This window comes from Schistocerca serialis, unplaced genomic scaffold (genome assembly GCF_023864345.2).
Source record: "Schistocerca serialis cubense isolate TAMUIC-IGC-003099 unplaced genomic scaffold, iqSchSeri2.2 HiC_scaffold_184, whole genome shotgun sequence".
Classification (NCBI taxonomy): Eukaryota; Metazoa; Arthropoda; class Insecta; order Orthoptera; family Acrididae; genus Schistocerca; species Schistocerca serialis.
The window spans coordinates 15001-20000 of record NW_026047745.1 but is presented as its reverse complement, the minus strand read 5'-3'; the positions used below and the strand labels follow the sequence as shown (position 1 = coordinate 20000).

Sequence of the window (5000 nt, the reverse complement as noted above, 5' to 3'; positions counted from 1 at the left end):
ACAACAGCACCCCAACGCCAGCGCCTCTGCCGCACGAAGTCGTGGACCGGCAATCACTCCACCTGCACCCGTCCGTGCCCCACCCCAACCGCCCAACTCGCAACTCCAGCGGATGAACGGCGGACTTTGCTCGCACTCGCAATGTGCAATCCACCCCTATAACGTGCGTTTCATGAAGAGTTATGTCCAATATGCGACATTCCCGCTGTCCATACCACGTACGAGCTACAGACGCGATCGCGTTGCTCTCTGTACGAATGCAGATGCTCAGCGGCAGCTAGGAGGCGCTCCATCCATGTCGGTACCGGTGAGCGTTGCACTCGCAGTCGCAAAAACGTACGGCAAGTATATTACTCGGAAGAGTCAATGACAGTCCAAGCCCCCCCTGCGTGGGAAGAGTCTTTCTAGGCCATGACCCACCAGAAGGGCGCAGCGTCCCCCACCCCAGACATGTGACGTCACACTATCGGTATTGACGACTAGACTGATTCCTTATAATCATTTGCCATACACCGGTGGAAGCTGCCGAGACGAGTAACTACATGGCGGCCTCGCCGTGTCACTAATGTACAGAGATACAACAGTTTCGACTGGAACCGGATGAAACGTATACACGGCGCTGATTAGTAATAGATAGAGCCATCAAAATACAGATAATGTATACAACTGTCCGTATACATGCTGAAAGACTCTGCTCACAATCACAACCACACGTCAGCCAGACACTCTTATCACGCACTACTCTCTGCCTGTAACAGGCACAGAGACAATATGTAAGCACCAGCATGGAACAACACCCAGTGCATCCTCTCCGCCACATTAGACAATCCACACTATCATAACCAGACCGGGAGGTCCACTCACAAAACAGAATATCCCACCCTTCCGACAACCACCATTGCTCAGCTAAGCCACCAACACCCACACACGTCCTACACAGGGGTACACCCAACATCACAATACTGCCTCCTGTCACAGCACACAAACAATGGCAGGAATGAAAGACACAGGTCTGCCACAAGCATGGAATCAGAGCGCCGCCTGTCATGAGCCAAAGGTGCATCCTGACGTGGCAAATCAGATGATGCCGCAGGCATCCACTTACTATAATCACAATCAACAAACCGGCCGCCGCCGCCGCCGCCCCCCCCCCCCCCCCCCCCCCCAATACACCTTTCCTTACAACAATGTGTACCTTAACCTAACCCATATTGCGCCTTAACCTAACCCATATTGCGCCTTAACCTAACCCATATTGCGCCTTAACCTAACCCATATTGCGCCTTAACCTAACCCATATTGCGCCTTAACCTAACCCATATTGCGCCTTAACCTAACCCATATTGCGCCTTAACCTAACCCATATTGCGCCTTAACCTAACCCATATTGCGCCTTAACCTAACCCATATTGCGCCTTAACCTAACCCATATTGCGCCTTAACCTAACCCATATTGCGCCTTAACCTAACCCATATTGCGCCTTAACCTAACCCATATTGCGCCTTAACCTAACCCATATTGCGCCTTAACCTAACCCATATTGCGCCTTAACCTAACCTATATTGTCCCTTAACCTAACCCATATTGTCGCTTAACCTAACCTATATTGCGCCTTAACCTAACCCATATTGCGCCTTAACCTAACCCATATTGTCCCTTAACCTAACCCATATTGTCCCTTAACCTAACCTATATTGTCCCTTAACCTAACCTATATTGTCCCTTAACCTAACCCATATTGTCCCTTAACCTAACCTATATTGTCCCTTAACCTAACCTATATTGTCCCTTAACCTAACCTATATTGTCCCTTAACCTAACCTATATTGTCCCTTAACCTAACCTATATTGTCCCTTAACCTAACCTATATTGTCCCTTAACCTAACCCATATTGTCCCTTAACCTAACCGATATTGTCCCTTAACCTAACCTATATTGTCCCTTAACCTAACCTATATTGTCCCTTAACCTAACCTATATTGTCCCTTAACCTAACCTATATTGTCCCTTAACCTAACCTATATTGTCCCTTAACCTAACCTATATTGTCCCTTAACCTAACCTATATTGTCCCTTAACCTAACCTATATTGTCCCTTAACCTAACCTATATTGTCCCTTAACCTAACCTATATTGTCCCTTAACCTAACCTATATTGTCCCTTAACCTAACCTATATTGTCCCTTAACCTAACCCATATTGTCCCTTAACCTAACCCATATTGTCCCTTAACCTAACCCATATTGTCCCTTAACCTAACCCATATTGTCCCTTAACCTAACCTATATTGTCCCTTAACCTAACCCATATTGTCCCTTAACCTAACCCATATTGTACCGTAACCTAACCTATATTGTACCTTAACCTAACCTATATTGTACCTTAACCCAACACACGTTGGGCCTTAACCTGCTCTGTAATTGTCATACGACGCGTTAAATTAGTGTAGTGTTGCCTAACTGCAACCCCCGCAATATAGTTTGCTACTCGCACTGCCCGGTCCCCAGAGTATCGCTTCATGTTAAACACCTTGCAGCTATACACTGTAATGCGGATGGCAGCAGGACGTACATGCTCAATGCCCTTCGCAGTTGTTCATTGGCATTCGCATGGCGAAGCACAGCCTACGTTGTGGTACGGCTTGTGTCAACTGTCCGCTGATGTTGTACGTCCAAATCACACACTGTACTGCACATTGGTCCTCATGTACTGAATGATACATCGTGGTACATGTGTGACCGTACCACGACTGCGCCAACAACGGCGAACCATACGGTCCAAATATTGTGCACTCAGCTACGTGTCGTCTCCCTATAAGAGCTGGATTGAAGTATGGTATGCCGTGGATGGCGATCAGCATGAGCCGTCTGTTGATGTAGTGGCGCGTGTTGTCAGACGTAGTCGTCTCTTCTCACACACCGTGATAGCATGGTGCACTGCGTTCCACATCTGCGACATGCGACAGAGGCCGGTTGACAGTCGTTCGCGCAATGGACATCGCATACGTACGGGGGCCACCTTCCACGTGTTCGCGAAGCGTGCACATGTTGTTGCGTGTATGTGGGCAGACATAGTGTGTCGTGACACCTGACACAGGCATGCAACAATCGTTGAATTTGCAAATGGCGATGGACGTCTACGTTTGCTGGTGACGTTACGCAAATGAAGAACTGGTAAACCGTTGTGGTGCGGTTGTTCTCGCTAGAGGTGAATCAGTGATGGCGACGATCGGTTGAGCTACCAACCGGTTGTTTCAGCGATACCCACCATGCCCACGAACGTGAATGGCATGTGGGTGTGAAGCGATACGCGGCGGTGGCTGGGTGGGACCGTCCCCGGCCGGTGAGGGGGGGCCTCCCGGCGTGCTGGCCGCGCGGTGCGTGGGCGCACGCGCTACAGCCGGCTGGTGGGGGCGGCCAGTGGCAGGCGCGCCGGCCGACGGAGGCGGCAGGCGGCGCAGCTGCGCGCCGGCGCACCCTGCACGCGGCGCCGTGCGGCCAAAGTAGGTCCTCGCGGGCCCGGTGCGAAGCGCGGTGGACATCTGCAGTGTGCTGGTCCGATTGAGGACTGTGTGCGCTGAGGATGCGCCGCCGCCCGGCGCTCGGCGCCGCGACGCCGTCTGCTGCTCGGTCGCCTCTGCGGTTCTCGCAGGTGGATTGTATCGCAGCTGTGCGGACGTGTTGGCGCGTGCGCTGTGCTGGGAGAGTTCGCTTCGGCACCCAAGTGGGGCTTTTGTCCTTCTGTGGCGCTGGCGTTGGAGCTGCCGGCCACCGTAGGTGGCGCGTGTTGTCTCCCGCCGGCAATGCCACGACAGCACGCTCCCGGGCCTCTGTCGGCAGCGGCAAGCTCAGTTGGGAGCACGGGTGGTCGCACCTAAAGCGTCTACTCGCCAAACTCCGGGCGATTGCGCCTCTCTCGAACCCGACCAAGTACTTAGGACGGCGCTGCGCGCCGCCGGGACCTGAGAGGGTTTCGAGGTGTATTGTGCAGGGGAGCTCAGCCTCCTCCTGTTTGCAGAATAATTGAGCGGACGCTTGCGTGTTCGCGCGGGCCCCCGGGACACACTCCCGGGCGGCCGGCTGCTCAGCTCTAGTTGACGCAGCTCCCTGGTTGATCCTGCCAGTAGTCATATGCTTGTCTCAAAGATTAAGCCATGCATGTCTCAGTACAAGCCGCATTAAGGTGAAACCGCGAATGGCTCATTAAATCAGTTATGGTTCCTTAGATCGTACCCACGTTACTTGGATAACTGTGGTAATTCTAGAGCTAATACATGCAAACAGAGTCCCGACCAGAGATGGAAGGGACGCTTTTATTAGATCAAAACCAATCGGTCGGCTCGTCCGGTCCGTTTGCCTTGGTGACTCTGAATAACTTTGGGCTGATCGCACGGTCCTCGTACCGGCGACGCATCTTTCAAATGTCTGCCTTATCAACTGTCGATGGTAGGTTCTGCGCCTACCATGGTTGTAACGGGTAACGGGGAATCAGGGTTCGATTCCGGAGAGGGAGCCTGAGAAACGGCTACCACATCCAAGGAAGGCAGCAGGCGCGCAAATTACCCACTCCCGGCACGGGGAGGTAGTGACGAAAAATAACGATACGGGACTCATCCGAGGCCCCGTAATCGGAATGAGTACACTTTAAATCCTTTAACGAGTATCTATTGGAGGGCAAGTCTGGTGCCAGCAGCCGCGGTAATTCCAGCTCCAATAGCGTATATTAAAGTTGTTGCGGTTAAAAAGCTCGTAGTTGGATTTGTGTCCCACGCTGTTGGTTCACCGCCCGTCGGTGTTTAACTGGCATGTATCGTGGGACGTCCTGCCGGTGGGGCGAGCTGAAGGCGTGCGACGCGCCTCGTGCGTGCTCGTGCGTCCCGAGGCGGACCCCGTTGCAATCCTACCAGGGTGCTCTTGAGTGAGTGTCTCGGTGGGCCGGCACGTTTACTTTGAACAAATTAGAGTGCTTAAAGCAGGCAAGCCCGCCTGAATACTGTGT

At 52.5% G+C, this 5000-nt stretch overlaps 1 non-coding gene across 1 annotated transcript in view; it reads left to right on the top strand.

The window, feature by feature from the left end:
- The first annotated feature begins 4105 nt into the window (after nucleotides 1-4105).
- LOC126443777 (small subunit ribosomal RNA) overlaps nucleotides 4106-5000 on the top strand; it is a 1910-nt gene continuing 1015 nt past the window's right edge. Inside the window, exon 1 of the ribosomal RNA XR_007582171.1 lies at nucleotides 4106-5000. This exon is cut by the window's right edge and continues 1015 nt beyond it. This is a non-coding gene — a ribosomal RNA (small subunit ribosomal RNA).